A 24,276-nucleotide genomic window follows, 5' to 3' on the forward strand; every position below is an offset into this window, starting at 1 on the left:
AAAATAATCTGAGAAGAGAACAACGTCCATTATTGATTTTTTTATTTTTTTATTTTATTGCAATCGCTTTCCAGTAAAATGACAAAAGAAGCTTGTAGATTACTTATTAACATTGTCTGTTTGCCATGAAGCTACTCCCAGCTACTCCCATGAAAGTCCCGTGAATATCGCGGATGTGACAATGCAGAGAAAAGCTCTTTAAAGGGAGTTTCGCTCGCAGTTCGTTTGATCACGGCTTTCTTTTTCGCCCGTGTCGATGCCTCAAAGCTATGATGCAAGAGACCGGGAAAACAAAAAACTATTTTTGTTGGTGATTGGGAGGGGGGGGTGTGGTGACATTCGGGGGGGGGGGGGACCAACTTCTTGTGTAGCATTTCATGTGATGACAATGTGATGCTACAGATAAACTCCCATCATGTGACACTGGGGAATCCCCTGGATAACCGTTTCAGCGCTGTGGTGCAGAGGTGTCAACAAGAGCTGATCCTTGAGGAAAGGCACAGTTTAGGGCACCGTATTCTCCTCGTAAACTACCCGGTGTGACTGTGAGTCTGACAGATGAGACTGTCTCTTGTCGCTCATGTTTCCTGATATTCTGCACGGTGCTATTAAAAACCAGAAGGCATTTGATCACTGTGACATTTTAAATACAAATCATTTATGCAAATGAGGCTAATCATTTATGCGTGTTTTAGCAACAATTTATTCATAAATTCAACATGCTCATTGTTAGATTACCACATGGACAGAAACAATGTGAACTCCTTACACCCGTCATAAATGGTGGAGTTACAGTAACATGTTTTTTTTTTGTTTTTTTTTATATCAAAATGTAAATCTATGCAAAATTCTGAATCACTGTCAGTAATCAAGGCTCATGGAGCAAAGCACACAAACAGAGCAGCAGGCATTTTACATTTCAAATAAGCTTGAATATAAATTCAGGAACTCTGATTCTGAATCTCATCCCTCAAGCAATGTCTTCCCCACAACAGTTATGTAATGGAGGAGAGCAGAAGAGGCGTCTCCTAAAATCCCTTTTACCCTCTGCAGTTTTGGGCTGTCCCGATCAAACGATCACAACCGACAGAGAAACGTGATGAAGTCTTTGGCTGTCGGTAAAAAGCAGTGAAACTCGATGGCAAAAAATCAGACAATGGCCGGTCAAGTTCACTGCCAGCTGTCCAAAAAAATTTTTTTCTGGAATTTAAGACCAAAATCGCACCATGTGACTACGATCAATCAGAATATGACATGTGGGACATGTCGTATTCAGACAGGTGAGCGGGTGTAATACCATCCACCCCTCCATTATCTATACCTGCTGTAGTCTACGTGGATACAACCTGGACGGCTCCAGTCCATCACACGACCCACACAGAAAGACGGATAACAACATTCCCACAGCCAATTCAGAATAACCAGGTAAGCTAACTTGCATGTGTTCGGCCTGTGGGAGGAAGCCGGAGCACCTGGAGGAAACCAGGGAGAACAAGCTCCACACACAAAGACCCCCAAACAACATGCAGGTTCAGAGCTTGAGCTTAGACATCACGCAATGCCAGGGCTACAGAATATTTTGACATTTACACTGGAATTGGCATCTGATTACAAGCTTTTAGCAACATCGAAACAAGAGATGTCTGCTTCTGATTTGACATGATAGCATTTTAATTCACCGGGCAACTTTCACGCCATCTCACGTTGCTCAAAAAGACTGCGACAAAGATTTTATTAGGCCATAACGGAGAATAAGTGCGCCTGTTCAGCTACTAAAAATGTTAACGTGAATATGTCACCACAGGCAACTGATGTCCCTTTTTTTTTAGTCTGATTGATGTTTTTACAGATATGTGCATTTTACAGATGATAATTAAAACCAACTTTCCGTGAATTCTGGTATGAAATTGTTGTACATTTTCCCAATGAAATGAATTACAAGATCACAGAGATTACATCATGCATATGTTCCCGCATGGTAGCTAGTCATGCTGATATTTTGATTTCACATGCCGAAGTTCAGCCACGAGGAGATGATCAAAGGGTCAATGAAGAACATGTGAAAGACAGAAATGAATTACCAGAAACAAGATTCAGCTTCCTGAGGATAATTCAGTTTCCATTTGAACTGTTTTTCTACCAATAAAACAGATCACAAGAATGTAAAATTAATGTAGCCTGTCTGCATACACACCTGCTGCTGTGTAACTGTACATGTTTAAAGCCAAAGACTGCTATAAAGGAGCAGCAGGAGATCTAACACTGCCAAGTCTCCCTGATCACTTTTCTGTTTTGATTCTTCCGTTAATCTGTTCTGTCGCCCACTTCTGATTTACACAGCATGCCCATTACATATCTTTTGACATGAAAATGTAATGCGGTTTTAAAGTGTTCCTCAGGTGTCGTGGCATTTTCACGTTCAATTATGACTGAAAAATGGTTTTAAATCCCCTGACGGTACCTCGTCCCCTACGGTCTCCCATGCTGACCCAAGTCAGCTAGAATTTAATGTTCTGTTTAATGATTAATTGACGCTCCAGTGTGAGGTTAAAACCAACTTAATTACAGAAATAAACAAACAACCTGCAGCCTTATGCATTATTGATACTGTGCATATCGGGCTTTGATAGGGGAAAACACAGCTTCCATATCTGGGGCATTATTTGGGTTTGTTTTGGGCTGACGGGTTGTGTGTGTGTCACACATTGATTTTACTGCAGGGAAATGATTTATCAGAATTACTCAAGGATGCTGGACACCATGTGCATAAATAATATAGCAGCAGAGCCCTCGTTTAATTGAGTAAATTTCCTCTCTCCCTGCTTTCAGACTGCATAAAGACTCACTCAGTGACGTCGCTCCTGTCCTTTCTACTCGTCCTTTTTACTCTTTCTTTCAACTACACGTCTACAATAGACGCCAGTAGATTTGCTGCAAACTGATAAACGGCTCTAGAAATATACGATCATGCTGGCTGAAAAATTACTGACACCACATAGCTACAAATAACCCTCACGGGAAACTAAAGGCAAAAAGACAAAGCAGTAAGAGTAAAAAGGCAGATGAAAAGTCCAGTTATAATGAACTAAAGTGCAGGTTTCCTTTCAGTTTCTGCCATTTTGTATACAAAAAAACATTAATGGTTTCATAATTGAGAAGAATTAGTCACATGCAGTGGTTCAAGTCTAAAGAAGGGTCGAATCACTATTCCTCCACAACTACATCATTAGATGAACAATTTGTACAGGTTGTGACATGTAATGAGCTGCTGGATAAAATGAAAAAGGTGTTTGTGTTCCTTCATGCACTTTTAATGAATGAAATGGAGTACACATGTTTCAGAGCTGCTGAGCTTATTTCAAGACCAAGCTAATGATTCACAATAATGTCTTTATATGACATGATAAGATTAAATTAAAAAATCATGCTGCAACGCCTGACATTGGGCTTTTCTCTGGTCTCTCTGTGGATCTTGCTACACACAGTTTAAGATTCCACCAAAAACTTCTGATTAAAGGATCCTCACATCTTATATTTAAATATTTCCCCAAAGGGAAGAGCCACGCAACACAGTGGTAGGATTTTTTTTTTTTTTTTTTTTTGCTATGTCAGTTATGCTTTATCACAGTGAGCTGCACTTTTTTTTTTTCCTCCAAGAGAATTGGGACAGTTCCAGTCTTATTAATTTGTTCTCATTGGGCTGTCTCACACTTAGCACACTATGGAGATAGGCTGCTAATGAAAGTAAAAGCAGGATGTGGAGATAATTACAGTTACAGGCAGATCAGCTGTTGTTCTGAATCCATTACCATGTCATTTGGCTGTGATGGCGACTTCTTGCATATTTTCCTCGCGACAAATAATGAAGTTATCAACATTGCAGCCATATGTTGTGCACAGCGAGAAGAGGTATTCTCAAATAATATTTAAGAAGAACTGATTCTGTGGGCCCCTGACAGTAACTCAGTATAAACGAAGAGTAATTCAGCTGAATATTATTGAATTCTCTATCCTGAAGACTGATATTAAACCGTCTGAATTACTTGTTACTTCTGTAAAATTTTCTGTTCCAAGAAAATATTCAAAAGATACATATCAAATATGCTAATATTATATGTAATGTAAAATTAATAACTATGTCAGCTAGGGGTGGGCAATAAGGCCCTAAAATAATATCAAAATATCTCTGGATATTTCTATGATAGTGACAAAATACTGACAAACATTTTATTATTAATTTAAAAAACAGAATTGCCTTTGCAAGTGTTATATTTTTATACGTCAGCATAAATGTAACAGTTTGCCTTCAAATATTCAGTAAAAACGAACTTATTACTGGCTTGTTGTATATCTGATCTTTTGTAAAAAAAAAAAAAAAAAAAAAAAAATTAAAATTTTTTTAAAAAAACACTTCCACACTACTGAAGTTCTCTTTTTGGCGCCAACTCCACTTTCAGCCTGAAGTTATGAACCGTACGTACGTCATACGTCATAACGCTGCATGATGGTATGACATCATTACGTCAACAAGTCAAAATATTGCCATCATCACAAAATTAATTTTTTAAATCATATTAAAAATGATAACTGCATTGAATGATACAACGTGGCCCACCTCTAGTGTCAGCTAACAAATCCTGGTCATTTTAGGGACTGACAAGAATCACAGGAGCGGGAATGGGTCGCAACTCAAAGACACCACACACACACAAAAAAACAACTGAAAAACCAATATACATAGTTCATTTTGTCACTACTGCAATGTCTTGATGTAATAACTACAGCGCATAATGAGATAAGTACTTTCTGTTTTAAGCTTTCAAGCCAAGGTAGCAAATACCTTCGGGTTCCACAGGATCCATTTAATTATATTTAAATATACACTCCATTCTCACTCCTCCCCCGGGGGCCAATAAAGCCTATTGATCCCTCACCGAAAGTTTATTAATAACTATTGTGTGTAAACTCTTTCTGCACTTCTGCTTGTCTTCGCAGCCGGTGATGGAAAAAGTTTCTCTTGGAGTAGCCGGGGCAGAGATGTCGGCTCGAGAATAGGACTGTGATGCTCCGCTTTGTGTGTGGTAAGAAGCATAATGTATTCAGTATTCAAACACCCACACCGTGAGTTCAAGGAATTTAGCCTTCACCGAGCCTTTTTTTTTTTTGATACGGGTAGAAGGGTATCCTTCAGAAAAATGCTGAGTGGTTGCCAGGCAACACCAGATATGTTGGTGTGAGACAGTTCACGAGGTACAACTATGTACTTATCCTTAGAGGAAAACAAAGCACCCATAAATTACACTCTGAAAGAGATAAGGAGAAAAGACTTGAACACAATGCAAAGCATAATAGAACAATACATTAACTGTATATATAGTTTACAAATACCAAATGTCCAGCAAGAGGAGCACATGTCCAAATCAGTCATCTTGACAGATTATCCTGGTCTTGCTGATAATTAAACCACATGCTGCTGTGGTGTTCGCTGAGCCAGGTGGCACATTAATGAGCCATAAGAACATGCTAAATGTGCCATAAAGGGTGGCAGTGACATTTATGATCAAACAGCTCGCTGTACATCATATTCTCATTTATTCCACCAACTGCTTTAAACTTTGGACAGCCACGTCTCATGTATGCTTTTATTCTGGAATCAGGATTTGTGAGAAAAACTAAGCACAACATCTTTTTCTGCAACATCAAACAGCATTTTTCTTCGGGATTAAAAATACAGGATTTAATTGTCTGTACCTCAAAGGGGGTAAAGCGGTAGCGTGTGTATGTTTTTTTTTTTTTTTTTGCTCCGGCTCTAAGTTACCCAACAGGCCTCGTCTTGAGGATTTTGAATGTACAAGGCTGTCACAGCAGCAGCGCAGATAAAAACAAGCGCGATGACCTCGGCTGTCAGCTGAGAAGCCCTCCTCTCCCCCTGAGAAGGGAAAAATAGACCCTGTGGAAGCTCGGAGACAGCAACGATGGACACTGGGATTACACGTAGCACTGTCACAACACCATAGATATACTGCAGCTGTTTTCTAAGGTGACACGTGTTGTTTTCAAGGTGTTTCTGCTTTAATGGACAATGGACAGTGACAGGAAAAAAAAAAAAGGGTTTAGGACAGGTGAAATGGGATAGCACTGTTTGCGTGGGCCCGCAGTATCAATACAGCTGTGTGACTGCTGAAAAAAAAACTCTGTCTCCGCCTCTGCAGTATAAAATGTGCCTTTGGGCTCTGTGTAATGTGAGACTTTTACCCCAGGCAGTAAATGAATCAGAATACGCACACAGTCACACAGGCTGTACATGCGGCTATCGTCCTGGACGCTTGCATAAATGGGAAAATACACTGCCGCTCGTATGCAGTGGTCCTCTCATAAAACAAATCTCATCGTGCTCAGAAGCAAATGTCATCATTCGAGGTGACATTCAGCCGTCTCATGACAACATTTTTACCATTTGAGAGGGAAGCTAAAAAAAAACAAAAAAAACAAGGCACCCTTTACTCGTAATTCCCCTGTCTGTCTCTTTTTTTTTTTTTTTACTGATCGCCATGACTAAATGACCAAGACTGCAACACAACCACAAGCGCTAATAATTCAAGCAGAAGCAACCGTAGGAGCAGTTTTATTAATCCTGTATTAAACCCAGTGATGTATCACCATCTCACAGGATGTTTTGGTGCTCTGTAATTAGCTACCTTACTCACCTCTATTGTGCAGTTGTGACTCGACTTTATTGTTTGTGTCAAGAATGGGACGCTGGCTGAAGGGAAAGCAGCGGGACTGGAGGCGGGAGAGCCTCTTTCAGAAACCTGTTGCAATTCCCACTGGTCTAATGGCAGTAGCTAGATTAGTTATTCTGGCTTTAAAGCGCCTGTCTTTGAATAACATTCAACACTTAACCGCTCCTCCGATGCGTCAATGCAGAATACGATCCTCGTGTGACCAATCAGCTAAACCTCTGTAAACATCATCTGATGTTATGTGGCATTTTAAGGGCCATAGTGGCAGCAGGAGGGGGAGCTTCATGATTTAAAAATGTGGCATTGAGACGTGGCGCCCCTCACACCGCTGTGTATCTTATTTAACTAGGTGGCAGTTTTCAGTTTTTTTCGACTTTGGTGTGTGAGAAAACTGAAAAATGGAAGTTTGACAAGTTCTACTTTTAGTTGGGAAAGCTGCGCCGCTCTTCCTCACATGACGGTGTCAGAATGGACTTTACTGCTGTCACATTGAAAATGGCTAAATTTGAAGTCCACTGGAGACTCGGGAGGACTGAGCCGTCAACTGCGACTTTTCAACATCACAGCTCGTCGTCTCCGTCCCCTGTTCTCTGTGCCTCACGATGCCTAATGAGACAAAACACTTGAAATGTCCTTTTTTTTTTTTTTTTAGCAACACAAATGCACGACGATAGCCGTCCGAGCAAATCTACAGAACGTGCAGCAAAGATAGGCGAGGCTTCACTGACTCATCACACAGTTTCTCCAGAACAAATGGACAGCTGGCAGCGAGAGTCCATGTCATGCAGACAGGCCTACGCAGCCCAGCCTTCCCCCAAGGTCACAGCCAGCGTCTCGTCGAGCTCCAGCACCAGAGCAGCAGATGGTGGCCAAATGATGGTCTATCATTACTCATCCAGCAGAGAAGATGGGTGTCCTTTGTCGGGATTCTGCTCAGCGCTGGTTGGTACAAGCTTCGTATATGTTTCCATGACCAAATACTGTTCGTGCTGCATTGGTGTTTTCCCCGACGTTCGTGTGACTATTTACTCGCGCCTTTCACAACAGAGTATACCATGTTTAAACTTGCTCCAATTATTTCATTGCCAACTAATATGCAAAATATTTCCGCAATTAAGTGAATGAATCTTTGGAAATTAGTAACAATAATCCAGCAGAGTTTCCTAAAGTCAAATGTTTTTACTTCAAATGTCTTGTTTTCTCAAACCAAGGATACGTCTTTGAGATTTTCAGTAAGCAATTTTTGTTTAAAAAAAAATGTGTTAGTTGTTGTCTTTTATTGTTTAACAAAATTGTTGTTGTCAACTCATAAACTGACCTAATTCAAAAATGCAACATAGCCAATTTGCATTCGGGACACATCCGATGTGACAAATGAATCTGAACTTGAAGGTCCACCAAACCTTTGGCCGCGAGCAGTAGCAGTCAACACGTACACTGTTTGTTTTACACAAATTATTCATTTGTATTAAAATGTGGCAGAATCTGTAGATATAAAAACTCAACCAACAACCAAAGGTTACTATAGTGAAACTTCCCAATACAAACAGAAACTTTATCTTCAGCCGAAACAATCTTCCAGCAACTCTTGAGACCAAAATTTGTCCCACGGGAAAATTGCCAAATGGCTTACGGAGGACGGACTGTTCTCCCCAGAACGACCACGGAGGTCGACATCGGCGTCTCTCACTCCGCAGTTCTTCACATCTCCAAAAATGTCGGAGGACATTTTTAAGTAGCCAACGTTTGAACACTTGCACTCGACACCCCCGCCGAAAAGAAATGTCAAAACCCAGTTTGGTGAAACAGAAACAGGTGTTAGTTACAACAGCTGTGAGTCGAGCTGGGTGAGTCAAGCTCTCCCTAAATCCACACTCGCGAACACCCGCAGCATCCCCGATTAACCACTCACATTTTACAAGTTCAAACTGGACTCCATTTTCCTGCTAAATAAACCAGGTTGTCAGACCATCTTCTTGCAGCTTGAAGTCGCAAAAACTTTCAGTGTTGAAAGACTTTTTATTGCTATAGCAACCAGCGGATTGAATGTGGATCCGCTGAGCTAAAAACAGAATGGAGATGCACTTAATGCAACACTGTAACAGAAGCAAAGGCTTAGTCACCACCTCCCTCCCCGCTGCGCACACACACACACACACACACGCACGCACACACACACACACACACACACACACACACACACACACACACACACACACACACACACATACATACACTCACATACACATACATACACAGACACTGAGGCAAACGTGCTGACCTGTGTCTCAGCAGGCGATTGGAGTTCCCTCTCTAGCTGTGGGACGTCTGTGCGAGTGAAAGGCTGAAGCAGAACAAGAGGAATACAGAAGAGGAGGTGTCTGAAGGGTTAGTGAGTTCGTTGCTAGAGGAGATTTTGCATTCTCAAAGCACTGATGTTTTATCCAAATACGAGGCATAACAAGTTCAGCCAACAGCACCCAGGGGTGAGTTCAAGAAAACGATATCATGAGGAAAATCTCCGTTTCGAACAAGAGATAAAGAGTTTCTACACTTGTGCATTTTTTTTTTTTTTGTCTCTTAGATGTATATATTTTCTTAGATTTTAAGGATATTTCATTTTCATTTTTTTCCTCAATACTGGCTCCAAAAGTGAGCAGCAGCCCCCCCCTCCCTGAAAAGCATTTGTTCTGATGGACACAAATGGTCCTCAGGGTCTCGGTGACAGAGACAGCAAGACCTGGCTCAGTGTTTTTTCTCTGCTGTCTCCGTGTATCTAGGCAACAGCCAACCACCACGATTATTACATCATCTGGCAAAGAGGCCTCCTATGTATTAATCTCAAAGCAACACTTAGCCGAGCTTAGTAAGCAGTGAGCGAGAGCAAAGGGTGCATCACATGAGAGGGAAAAATGGAGAGCAGGGCACAATGCAGGTGTGTGTGTGTGTGTGTGTGTGTGTGTGTGTGTGTGTGTGTGTGTGTGTGTGTGTGTGTGTGTGTGTGTGTGTGTGTGTGTGTGTGTGTGTGTGTGCGCGCGCGCGCGCGCGTGTGTTTGCACTGCAGGGCAACCCACATCTTTAAACGAGGCATTTCACACAGTAGTGCATCACTGATTGATATCTATTTAGTGATGATGTGCAGAGAAGGAATGGAAACAGTATGACTTAAATGGTTTGTGACCTCTAATGGAGATGTGCAGGAACTGCAGCAGCACGGGTCAAACCGGGTAGATTATTTCTCCAAAAAACAGGGAGCACCTCACTTCACCTCAACCGCATCAACGTTTCCCTCACTTGTATCTTTTCCTTGCCTCTTAATCACTGCACTGAAGGCATGAGGGGCGATGCAAGGAAAAGATGTGAGGAGAAAGGAAATGAGAAAATATATTGTTTAAGAGAAATGAGATATTTTTCCTCCAACATGTCCTCTGAAGCGACATCAATAATTAAGCTCCGTCAGGTGCCAGAGGTTTCACATATTTTAGAGTATTTGCACAGATAATGTGATGAGGGCACACAGTTACGACTGCCAGCACAGCGCTGTAGTGGAACCAAGCAAAACCTAATGTGAGATATCTGCATGTTTCCCCTTAAATAAACCATTTGAAACATTCAGTAACAGTTGAAGCTGCATAAAGTGTTAATCAGATTTACAATTAGCACAGATCCAATAATCTGGAGTAAATCAGTCAGAACCAGAACACACAAAACCCAGAAACTTGGTGGTGACTTGTGTTAATCTGGTATAAACTGCAGTGATGTATGCCAGTAAAACACGTAAATAGACCACGCTGTTGCGCCTTTAATATGAGCCTGGGTAGTTTATTTTGAGTCTGTCCCACACACTTAATTCTGCTGCTGTTCTCTAGGAAACTAGAAAAACTAAATGTCGATTAATCCGCAGATGGAAATAATCCCCATCAAATGCACTATTTCCTCCTTTTTGATAAACATTTACCAAAACAAAAACTATACTTTTAAACTGATCGAGTAAATTACTTTGACAGGGAACTAAAAAGAGAACTATATTTATTTATTATCTTTTTTTATTTCAAAGATAATGAATTGGCTTAATGATGCATGGTAAAGTACTCGCAGAGAGACCGGAAAATTGCCTATGAAAAAAATATAATACCAGACTTAAATCAGTGCTAATCACTGTCACCTCACAACCAGAGGTTCTGGGGTTCGAACTGTGTGCAGTTTGCACGTTCTCCTTTTGCCTGCGTGGGTTTTCTGAGGGGAACTCCAGCCTCCCCCCCCCCCCCCCCCCATGACCCCGTTCAGGATAAAGCAATTAGAGTTAATGAATATATGAGTGGATTTATACGTTATGTCCAATAGCTCTGATTATTACAGCGTGATGGATAAAACGGATTCCTGGAGGGGAAATACAGTATATTATTGCCTTTTCTTTCCTTTTTTTTTTTTACAGGCCAAATCTGTAGCGGTTTGTCATCTTAAGTTGACTATAATCACATTTGTGAATTTCAGTCTGACCTAGAAATCCAGTCAATGTAAAATATGGGTCTGGTTTACCCCAAAATACATAAACAATGTCAGTGTAAACTGAAAAATGTAACTGCATCCAATTATATAGAGAAAAAAAAACATCTTTCAGGACATAACGTTAAGTGTTTCAGTGACTGGTTTGGGAGAAAAATAATGTGCGAACAAAACAGGATGCCATACTCTCTCCTCCTACTAGCCTGCACCCGCTGAGCACATTGTATGAATAATAAAGTTAATGCTGGAAACGGGCTAAGAACTAATACTGTTAGTCATGCCACCAAATGACTGTTAGCTGTACTACTTAATCAGAATCCAAAAACAAGTGTCTGATCATGTGCACAAGATGTCTTCCTCAGCCACCTCTGGCCTCTTTGTGTAATCAGACGTCTGCAGCCCATCAGTGCTCGAGTTGTGTGTTTGTGCCTGCATACATGGGCTGTATGTTGTTTCAGCCTACGTGGAACTCTGATCGTTTATTTGTGCTCTACTGAAACCAGTTGTTAAGTATAACAGCATGCCTCTGGGCTGCTGTGATTCATTCACCTTAACTGCAGTGTGAGCAGGGAAATGGGGAAAAACAAGTGATGTAGTCGATAGTACATGTAATAGACTCTTAAACAGAACCCGGTTTTGCATTTTGCTGGACTTTGTAAGCCTCAATTTTTCAAAGGATAACAAGGAACATTTGGACTGTCCTGTATTGTGCAAACTGCCATATATGTAGGTGGTCGATATGATTATTGATAAATACCAATGACTGTAATTACTTGTCCAGGTGTTTGACTTGTCACTCTCAAAACTCCATTTTTACTCTGTGTTGGAAGACATTCTCCCCACTTAGCTAATATATTTTGTCATGTATTAACTAGAACTCCACTATGAGGCCTAAGGCTTTGTGTTTGAATGGGGCTATCCCAGAAATGATCCTAATTTGTTTTCCTAATGACATTTTGGTTTGAAGCATTTTCTGCAACTGTCGTCTTGCACCCACTACGGAGATTCTCCTCTTTTTCTGTTCAAACTTCGTTGGCTCCAGACTGCACAGGCTGAATTCTGCAGTGACTGACAGACCTGTGTCATTTTCAAATAGGTGACTGCTGTCTACATCTCCGTATTTCAACCACCGTATGAGTAAATCTATCTACAGATTTTCAGGCAGGAACCTGTAGCGTATAGAGAGAAGCTGCTTTGTCATTCACAGGCTGTTGAAGAATCCTGCACGCTGTCCATCAATTGAACCCACTTTCATAACACAATGTTTTGGTCCTCAGACCTTTGTCATGCAAAGTTCACACAAACAAACAGCACCAGCCGTATAAAGGCCATCCTTATTTCCCGGCCTATCAGCTGTGTTTTGCACACAAGTAGCAGTGCGACTTTCCCACTCGAGTGTGATTTGTCAAAGCGGCCTGACATTCAACAGAAGCTGTCTCTTCTTAAGACACCAGGAGCACACTGCAGTGACAGAATATTTTAATAAAGTTGCTGCTGTGGGAGATTACACAAGCACAAACTGGCGTATTTCACGCAGCAATATTTCTTATTATGCCCATCTGCAGTAACAATAGCAGGCTTGTGTTCTGGTTTCGGAGCACCCTGGGCGGTGGCGCTGCTGTTGTCAGGGGTTTAGTGCAGGGATAACGGGTTGAATGGATAACGGGTGCAAAGGCAAATATGATAAAACTAGAATCAAATCAGAACTCTTCAGGCTAACAAGACATTCATCCAAATTGTTTTTTTGCGGGTACAAGACATAAACTAATTGGTAATGCGATTTCCAATAAAAGCACGCGACGTAATTCCGCAGGGTCGGTGGCTTTGTTTTCGACAGCAGCTCATATGACGGATCCAGATTTTATTATGATCACCTGCTCATGCATTTTCATTACTCCTTTACAAATAAATACCACCGTAGGAACTGCACCAGGAATGTAGACCACAAAAAACAATAGACAGCAGCAGCATCTGAAACATTGGACCATATTTGTGGTTCCAGGAGAGAAGTTCACTCTGAGAGCACCAGCCTCCAGTATGACTGTATCTCCAGATGTCATGCTGATTGGCTGATGAGGGCCTGTATGTTTTAACAATATTAAAAAAAAAACTGGATATGAAAGAATTATAAAAGTCTATTTCAGAATGACTGTTTCACATCACATCTTAAAAAACAATAAAAAAAAAAACAATAAAAAAATTAAATCAAAAAACATTTTATTTTCGTGTTAAACATAAAATTACATTTTTAGGATGATCGGGGTGCACAGATCCAACTTTCTCCTGGCTCATATCAATTCCTATACCTCAACTAAGGGTATTTGTAATTACACAGTGCCAATTAAATAACTGTTCGTCTTACAAACGATTTCAAACAGTTATACCTCATTTGTGGAACTCATTCATATATTTTCATGTACTGAAGTGTAAAAGGAGGTCAGGGGTTGCTGTGTCACGAAAAGTGTTATGTAAGTCTGATCAGTTACATCGTGGCCAATATCTGCTTCATCAGTATCAACGCTGGTCTATAAAATCAGTGTACGGTGGAACTCTCCTTTGTCCGAGGTCTAACTTTCAGTAGTGATTTCAGACATGTCCTTCCCACCGACAGACAGACTAACGGACTGAAAACATTACCTAGTTGGCGGAGGTAATAAACTGGATGCTTTCAGACGTGGCTGCCTGAGTGTGACACCTCCTGACTTGACATGTCACACTTCAAAATCCTGAATGGGATTATGGGATATCGGTATTCTGCAGCAAAACACCTAAAGCGTGTTGATTCATGAGAGCAGAGAGATTTGATTTTTGGTTTTAATGGTCTGACAGAATAATGGCGCGGAGGGTAGGTGCATGCTTTTACTAACTGTCCGTTTTACTTTACAAAAAAGATCCGTGGATGCACTGAATAATATAAGCTGCGATGACACTGCAAGAACAAAGGTTGCCGGTCCGAGCTCGTCGTCGTCGTCGTTGTTGTTGTTGTTGTTGTTTTCCATTGCGACGGGGATTTTGAAAACGCAGATAGCGGAGGGTTTGGAGAATGTAGACTGAAATATTCGGCTAATGGCTGGTATATATCAATCGGTAACCAACCGTGACGTCACCCCTTGGTCTGTGAACTGCCGTTTTGAAGCCTTAACTTCGTCGATTCGGCCATTTGCCATCTTGTTATTTTAGATGGAGATGTGACCAGATCTGGATGAGCTTGGGAGGAGCGAGCGGTGGATCCGAATTGATCTCCGAGGACACTACACCCGCCCACCTGTAGCAGAAACCTGACTGCACCCCAGGCCTGTCAATTAAACAGACACGCCCCCAAACATAGTGCTCTTTGAGAGTTAATATCTTATTATTTATGGTATTATTTTCAGATGGACCACAAGAAAACTGATCAGAAGGAGTAAATTTAGCGCATGACACCATTATGACTTGTGGAAAAACTGCATTGACTTTGAATTGAATTGAATTTCTTGAGAGAAGTTGAATGGGAGTCAATGAAACCAGAGGCTTTTTCAAGCTAACTCCAAGTGGCCCTTGGTGGTATTGCAGTTTAAGGCACTTTCGCGTTGGCCTTGCTTTTCCGACCCGGAGGCTACGTCCACTCTTATATACAGCATATGATTTACACCGACCTTCTACATCCGGTGAGTACGATTTCTGCCTCTGTGATGGTATTTTAAAAATCCGGTTTTGTGTCGATTGGGGGGGGGGGGGGGACCCCTCCGTGGTCTGATTCAAACCCTTGAAAAGGTGCATGTCAACACTTTCACTCCCTGTGCGGGCAGATGGGAGTAAAAACCAAGACAAGCTCCAGAATTTCCCATAATTAGATTTGAATTAAACTGTCACCAGCAGCAGGGCGCCAGACTTTGTTGTCAGTGTTCTCACCTCTGTCTGTGTGCCGTGACACATCAGAGCGCAGGCCACGATCTTTAAGCCTCTTGTGTTTCCGCAGTGATGAACAGATCTATCTAATCCCACGCAATTAAAATGATTAGCGAACGCTGAGGCTGCCAAAAGGCCTCAAACTAAATTATGGGATTGCGTTGATGTGCCACACATATGGGGAAAGTTCTGTTCTTTCAACGGGAAATTTTATTTATAAAAGTCCGTTTTTACCAAATTTGTTAAGCGCAATCCCAGGCCTGTATATATTCAAATTGTTTTCTGTTGAAAGGATTTACATCTTGATAAACACTATTTCAAAAATTAACCAAACTGCTAAATGGACTCAAAAGTGAACTGCAGACGATGTGTGAGAGGCTCGACGGATCCAAGTGGAATATTCAGCATTATTAATATTGCACGTCCGTGTTCAAGTTGTGCTGATGAGCCGAAGGTTTGCTGTTGAGGCCAGCCTGAGGGTGCTGCGCGCCAGCAGCCTGCGAGAGTCAAGTACAAAGCTCTTACATAGGTTGTTTCCAAGTGGGCAGAGCCTTCTGATTAGAGGCTGGTTAGGGATTTGCCAAAATGATTTAAAAGTTGAAAGAATGTTTTTTGTTTGAAATCAAATATAAAAAAAAAAAGAAGAAGTTGAAAACGGTGTTTGTGCGCGAGGCAAGTACAAAAACTGTGAAGCTGTGAATTTTACTTTGAAAGAAAGACCCTTTCAAGAGTAAAGCGGCATTTTATCACGAAGACGTAAAGGAAAATAGTTGTTTTTTTTCCTTCCACGTAAACACCTGCATTTGACGGGTGTTTTCGACTGAGCACCTGCTCACATGTTTAAGTACATGATGCAAAAACGGAGCATGACAGGGAGCATGCGAGCTTCCGGCTGAGTGAACCAGCCAAGCGGTGCACCTTGCCATGCCGTGCCGGCGTTTTATCCTGTCTGTGGGCCCTCGGGTTTCCCCCCTCGGCCTGACTGGACGCCGGTTTAGCACATTAGTATCAGCACTCTGAATTCCCAGTGTGGACAAGTACCACCTGGCAGGCACTGCTGCCCTGCGTGAGTCCGAGCACTGTGGCCATTAACACACGGCAGGCGCCATGGCACTGGCAAAGGATCAAGCCCATGCGGTAATGTTAACCTTAGTGTGCCCACACACACACACACACACACACACACACACACACACACACACACGCACGCACGCACACACACAGCCTCGCTCCCGCCTCGACTCGTACTGATCCTATAAGCGCTCCCCAGAGTGCGATAGACTGAGATGACTCCTGCCACCCAGCATCTCTGCAGGCTAACTCTACTCACAGCATGTCCTATTATCAGCTGTGCATGGAGATGTTCGCTGTACACAGCTGGGGAGAACACACACACACACACACACACACACACTCTCTCAGATCAATTTCACACCTGATGGCATTCCGATTAAAACAACACAGGTTGATCAAGTTGATTCCGACTATTTAAAAAAAAATATAAAACAACAAATTGAGGACATATTTGCGTCATGTATCCATTTTCAAATTTGATCTAGTGTGCGGTTTTAATATATTGGCGTGGACGGGCCTGTAATGAGGATTTTGACATTTTCATAATTCATTTGAATGGTATGTTTTAAATGGTATTTTAACAATGCATGAAGTGTGATTTACCACTTGATGTTTAGTTGTCCTGCCTGTGACTTTACTTTCACTCTTATCGTTCTCACACACTCGTTTTCAGCTGAGTCCAGTGAAAAGGCTCTACAGCAGCTCCTTAGTTCAATGAAAGGAACATGTCCTGAACTCTAAGAAACAGTCATTGGTATTTCTGTGCGTTTTAAAGATCTAAGCTCACAGTTTAACGGTGGAGAACCAGAGCACAAACTAAAGCGCATTGTTCAAAGGGGTGTTACTTAGTCCTTTTAATTAATCATAGGCGTGTTTCGGGTGTAACATGAAATAAACCAATCAGAGTGTCATCTCCTATTTGTTTTAAAGAGCTTGAACCTTTGTCGATTGCAATTGTTACAGCGAATTTGGCAAGTAGTTGGGGGAAAAAAAAACGCTTTTCTACAGTGGAAACCGATCTGCTCGTCTGCAGACTGATGATACAATAATAATCTTTCACAAGGTAATTTTTTGGGGGGGGTTTCAATCTTTGGTATGTTTGTGCAGTGCTGCATGTCGCTCCGTGTGTGACGAGCAGGGTGAACACGTGTTGATCACCCACCATATGCATATTATCATCCTGATAATGCTCCTTTAAAATAACAGTAGAATACCGCAGCACTGACTTAAGACCAGGTAAAGCACAAACACTTTTAGCAGCTTCAAGATAACAATGCACCAACGATGCACCCGACCACACCTCATTTTAAGACCAACACGCTAATGAGCGCTCAGACAGGCACAAGCACATGTGCTATTTCAACATCATGGGTGCTGGAGGGGAAAATGACAACTTCATCGGTCTGAAACTGGCAAAGACACTCGAGTTGCGCTCGCGGGTGAAAGATAGAGTCCCAAATGATTATAAACCAGCAGCTCGTTCTGCTGCTTCGAAGTGGCCCAAAAAGCAGTTGATGGGCCTTCAAAATAACAACAAGGAGAGAAAAGGTTTCCGCAGGTTCGAGCCTAATTATGTTCTCGCTCTTCTGACGAGACGAAGCAGCAACAACCGCAAAACTACGAGATACGGTCGATGAATCAAAGAGCCGCGCTGCCCTTCAAAGACACACAGGCTGCATATTGACAGGGAAGAGCTTGAGGATTAGAAATCCTGTTGCTCCAGGGATTGCCCTGACAAACTCTCTTCTCAGGTCTGCACTGCATCATTCCACCAGGACAGAAAGATCCTTTTTGCAGCTATTTTTTGAAACTTTTTTTTTTTTTTCCCGTCCCAGCGGAGGCCTCTTTGTCTGGCCAGGAGTCACTTGTCACCTTTGTCACCTTGCAAGCAAGAACAACAGGAGTCTGTTTCTGGCGTTACAGCCCTGTGGGGATACACATACAGTAACTACACACACACACACACACACACACACACACACACACACACACACACACACACACACACACACACACACACACACACACACACACACACACACACAGAGCTCACAGGAAGCAGCGGGACTTTTTTCAATGAGATTATACAGCACACTTTACAGAGAACCATTATTTTCTGCATTTGTTAGATCATCATCTTTTCACCTTCTGTTTCTCCGTCTCTCTCCTCCTAACCTCTCTCGCCCTCTCACTCTCCTCATCTCACTCCTCTCTCTCTCTCTCTCTCTCTCTCTCTCTCTCTTTCTGTCACTCTTGACTAACTACAGTATCTCCCGCACACACTCACTCACACGCACACGCGTGCGCAAGTCTGATAATTCAGCCCCCGTAACTCGCTATGACACACACACACACACACTTGCACGTTCGCTACAGCGGGGCTTCAAGATTAGCGGCTCCTAGCCTGAAACACCAGGAGAGCGAGTACAACACACACCAACGTACTGTGCAATCACACTACCGGAGGTACTGACACACACTTAATACGACCACAATAGAATAAGCATATCCATCAATGGCACCATACGTGTCTGTGTGCCTGTTATGACACCATTAAATCCCCCCCCCTCACCCCTCTCTCCCCCTCCCACACACACACACACACACACATGCACACTCTGGCCCAGATCCCCCTCATGAAGCAGCACTGTTTGGAGGAATGTACAGCGGAAAGGGGTGGTGGTGGTGGTGGTGGTGGTGGTGGGGGGGGGATGTTACAGCTCCTGAATATCTCCATGGAAACAGGCTGGAGAGCAGCATATCCCGCTCGGCGTACTGTCGGAGACTGAGGATGAATCCAGTCCTCATTAGGGAAGCCAAACCACACCACACACCAGGCGGTTGATTCCATTATTAATTGCAACAGCTTTTTCAACATCCCCCCCCACAAAAAAAAAACAAAAAAAAAACACAAACACATTCATACACACCTGGTTGAGGGGTTTCCTCAGGCACAGAGTGTCACACACACACTGCAGCTAGCTTACTCGAGAAGAGATTCTCTCCTCAAGGCTGATCGATGCAGATTGTATGATTTTTCACTCACACTAATGCACTGTCAATTTTGCTCATTGATTTTTTTTCTGCGACACCTCACAGTTAGTATTTTACTTTCGGTATTTTGTACAGTCATTGACAGCTGACACAGAGAGGGAGGAAAATAATCTTCGAGGCAGATCCAAAAGCGTTGACGTCTCCGATGAGGACACCAAAAAGCTCAGTTTAAATCAACACAAAGAGTTTGCCGTCGATGCTGCGTCCAAACTACACACAACTAAAAGTTTGAGAGTGGGTCAAAGTGGCTCTCGCTGTCGGTCATTGTGCGACATTATGTTGTGTAGTGCAGAGGGAGCCTTTAGTGAGATCGTTTCAAACTGATATTTAGTGACAATGTGGTGGTTGAAGGGAAATTTAAAGTTTAGTCACAGAGCTGCTGACGAAACTACAAAATTCCTTTTTGCATACAGGGGGGGATGAAGCATTCACGCTAAAACGGCAAAACGGTTTTACCAAAATTTTCGCCCATCACGAGGTCAGTAGTATTCAGGAGTTGTTTTTTTTACTGCAAAAGCGTCCTCTTTTCACGGTTATCTACCTATAGGTCAAAAGAGAGTGCCCGTTTCCACATGTTCTCAACACAAAACAATAAATGGTATCAGTCTTGCTCTCTGCTACCAATATCCAGCTCACTCCTCCTGAACGCTCTCTATATTCACTCTTCCACTCACTCATACACCCACACAGCTTCATTTGCTACCTAACATGGTATTGTACCAGGCACCGCTCGGTGGGATTAAACACTGGGAACTCGGACTCCGTTTATTTTCACCCAGCTTCTCTTCGTTTAGCGGACAGGACCGAACGTCAGGTGCCGGGAACTATTAAGATGAAAAGAGCTGAGATTAAACTTTAATGATCCCTGTGGGGGGCCCGGGGTCACAGCAGCAGAAGAAGAATTAAGTTATACCCCTGTCAAGGATATCACAGATAAAAACCTTTTGGTAAAAACCTGTGAAAATAAGAGAACTGATTAAGTCACTTTTGAATTTGGTGATTTACTGCTTTTCTTTCTTGGGTTTTGGGCCACAGGTTGGATGAAACAAGTCATGAGGACGATTTTTTTTTTTTGTGCAAAATCCTAACATTTTATTTTCCCAAATAATGAGTCGTCAATCGAGAAAATGATCTGTCAGTTGCTAATGAGTGAAAATGAATGAGAATGGCAATTAGTTTAAGACCCACTTAACACAGGCAGCACTTTAAAGATCCGTAAAGTCACAGTGAAGAAAAATACATGTTGGTGTTATTGGTGTAAATCATGTTTGCTTTTTTGTTTGCTTTTTTTTTTTTTTTACTGTTTTGTCCTTTTTAGGGTCAAATGTCATAAATACATTTGGCACACCAATGCACAAAGCATTCCTCAACATCAATACTGACACTGTTGTGGTTTATGTGGGTAGATACACAGATGTAACTCTCATACTGCTTTCAAACACTGCAACTCCAGTTTTCAGGAGCTAAAACAGTTAAAGAGAGACTTACGCAACAATCTGGTTACAATACTCAGTGTTCGCTTTTCATGTCATCTGCAAGTCAATAAAATGCATGAATAGATTGTGTCGATTTTCTCTTTTGTGTTGTAGACACTGACGTGATGCCAGAGAAAATAACGAGGTGCCACCATCACAATGAAAGATGGTGACGAGACGAGAGAAAGGATGTGAAGTTTGAACAGTCTGCGATCTAAGTAGGTAAACTGCGAAAAGAAACCCAATCCTGAATCATGAAGAGGTAAGTTAATTGCGGGGTCCCAGGAATGTGTCGCTCCCCGAGGTGGTTGTTAGCAACACTCACTTCTCAGTGCCACTGAAAGTTTGAAGAAAACTCGTTTATTTTCTTTCGTGAAAATCGGAGGGGAAAAGGTTGTTCTTTTGCAGCTCAGTGGACAAACTGAACTCATAACATACTAAATTTTAAATGTTTTAACACCGGTTTCTGTGGTTTACATGCACCGTAATCACCACCATGAACAATGAGACTAAGGAAATTGCACCACGAACAGAACATCAAGATCTGCACAAAAGAAAAAGAGGAAGCCATCCTAGCTGTCCCAGTTTGACTTCCATCCTACAGTATGTCTTGATCATGCAGCACAGATGCGCCGTGGCAGCGACTGTTCAACACTAAAGATAAGACAGCATAAAAGCTAAATTAAAAATGAATTTGTGGCCTGTCGCTTTAAATTTAACAGAATTCACTGGTATTTTGTTGTTGTCCTGCTCTGCTCCCGGCAATGAATCAGCTTGTCAGTTAATGGGTGGTTAATCTTTCCTTCCTGACCTCCAAACCTCCGCAGACAAACAAAGAGAAAAGATGCCATCAACAGTCAGATGCACTGCAGCTTAATCCCAAAACAAAACAAACACTGTTGGTGTAACTAAGACCCCAGATAAACAAATTAGACATTTTATAAACTACAGCTGTATGCAATATTTTTGGCACCCATCAGCAAATAACATATTTTCTTGATTTTCAAGTACAAGCCAGCAACATACAGACTCTAAAAATGAGCCTCTTCAAATGTTACTGCACTTTTTTTTTTTTATCTCATTAAAAACTAACAAGAAAATGAAACTAATTGTGGTATGATGAAAAGTTTGGTCAATCTTCTACCCGTAAAATCTCAGAGCTTCATTAACTCATCAGCCGATGACGGTTCAGAGAAATTCTTTGACTTTTCAACACTCAACTGACCTTGAATCTGAAATTTAAGCTAATTACAAAGCTGGCAAAGGCGTTAAAAAGATTTAAAATTGCTTTGAGTTTGCAATTTCAACTGTTCAATATGTCCTTAAAAATGGCAGTTAAGGGCAACTGTGGAATTTATAAGATGATCTGAAAAAAATACGTATCAAACTGTGCAAGCAAGGCTCTCGTATGACTGCAAAGGAACTGCAGGAAAGTTTAACTGGCACCAGGAGCGGTGGTGCACCATTCATTGAGTGGCGCTGATGCACAAACACGGTCTACATGGAAGAGTTTTCAGAAGGAAATCCAACCTGTGATCTGATTACAAGAGTCAACGTCTGAATAAGACAATCATCTTTGGAAACAAGCGGACAAAAGAAGCTAAAATTGAGCTCCTTGCCTATCGCCGCAATTTTGAGAAAAAATGAGCAGCATTTGATGGAAAGAACACCTGGCCAACTGTGAAGCATGTGGCTGTAAATATTCCTCTTTGGGGTTGTGTGGCAGCCAGTGGCAAAGAAAACATTTCAAGGATAGAGGGAATAATGGATTCTGCTTCGGATCAGCAAATTCTGGATTCCAATGACCCGTCGTCAGTCAAGAAATTAAAGACAAAAAGAGACCGGCTTCTAAAGCAGGACAATGTAAGCCTCAAATCCACCATGAACTAGTTCAAGAAAAGGAAGCTGGAGGTTTGGGAACAGCCCTCTCAGTACTCTGACCTGCACATCATTGAAAATGTGTGGGCAAATCTTAAACGCCTGCAAGAGAGCCTAAAATATCTCAGTGATCTGCAAGGACGAGTGGGTGAAAATCCCTGAATTAAGAGTTTAAAAAAGCCCAACTGGCCACAAAAAGCATTTGCAAATACGAATCTACATCATGCGGAGGATATTTCTCTTGTCAAAACCACTGTCAAGTGTCAGCAGTAGAAAACACCACCACCAATCGTTTTCACCCAGTTTCCCTTTCTAGCCATATATCGTCGCAGGGCTCGACACCCACTGTTGCCAAATTTGGTGTGGATAGCCGCGCTTCTTAGAGGAAGATTTTAATGACCCCATTGCTGCTGGCATTTTCCGAAATCTACAATATACTGTAAAGGTATCATTTAATCGCTTAATTACCTTGAAATTTACTTCATTAATGGTGTGCAGAAGATTAATCTCAGTGTTTTGGCCGCTTGACCTGTCCTCTTCTGCCAGATGTAAGTTTTCCACACAGGACATCTCATAACACCATATGATTAGGCGGGATTAAAAAATAAATTGAGAACAAATAATGCTCTCAAAGGGATAAACCCTTCGTTCTACATTCTTCTTTTCACTTTGTAGCCGATATATACGATACGAAGATCAATCCTGTCACGTTGGTACGATAAATATGAAGCGGCAGAGAGAAGTCAGTTGGCTTAGCTCCGTGCAATGACTGGAAAAGGAGAAAGAGCTCGCCTTGCTCTGTCCGAGGGTGATCAAATCCAACTACCAGCTCACCGTAGTGTTAACTTAACAATCGGCTTCTTTCTATTTCTTGGTTGGGACCAGTTGCCAGGCAACCAGCAGAAAAGTTACTGGTCCAGGCCAAAACATGTTGCCCCTAATAAACCCCGACAAAACAGCAGTCATTTTTACACTAACCAGCTGCTGGCTCCACCTACATATTTACTGTACAGACATGATAGAGGTCAGTCTGGTCAACTTACCAGAAGAGCATGTATCAAAAATGTCATACTATGCCTTTAACCAGCACAGCAGTACGTAGTAGAAATCAGCCAGCCAACCATGTTGTCCATTCTGTCCCAACACGTTCATACACTAATGTGTGCTACACGTTGCGGCCTCCAGGGGCTGCTGGTGGCGCTTTACACTCATACTCGGGCTAAACGAAGCATTTCAGGACGCCAGCGTATCTGCCGGAGAATCAAAGCAGAAAAAACAAAAAAAATGCCGCCTGGGAGCTGCGAGGAGCTGAGACTCTGCTCCTCCGAGATCCTCCCCTGCCTCCCGATGCCACGCATGACAAACGAGCACGTCAGCCGGACACCTTGCTACGCGGGGAGAGCAGCCCGATCCAGTCCACACGGCGGCGTGAGCGGGCCTGCATGTAGGTGGAGGTGAGGCTTTTAAGCTCCGTGTGCAGGGTGTGAGGAAACGGGAGCTTGTTGCAAGGGCAAACGTTGTATGTGTTGACTGCACACATGAGGCTTGATGCTGCCAGTGATGACAGTCCTCCGCTGCATATCACAGGACAGGTATAAAAGAGCTTAACATGCCATCTGCATGCAAACATGAACGAGCGTGAGCGTACATACGTTTCT

At 42.3% G+C, this 24,276-nt stretch overlaps 1 protein-coding gene across 1 annotated transcript in view; it reads right to left on the reverse strand.

Moving 5' to 3' along the window:
* Positions 1-24,276, reverse strand: part of dlgap2b (discs, large (Drosophila) homolog-associated protein 2b) — a 68,430-nt gene that overhangs the window by 36,101 nt on the left and 8,053 nt on the right. The window lies entirely within an intron of this gene.

This window comes from Embiotoca jacksoni, unplaced genomic scaffold, assembly GCF_022577435.1.
Source record: "Embiotoca jacksoni isolate LCO1_2020_lvr unplaced genomic scaffold, fEmbJac1.0.p SCAF_29, whole genome shotgun sequence".
NCBI classification, from domain to species: Eukaryota; Metazoa; Chordata; class Actinopteri; family Embiotocidae; genus Embiotoca; species Embiotoca jacksoni.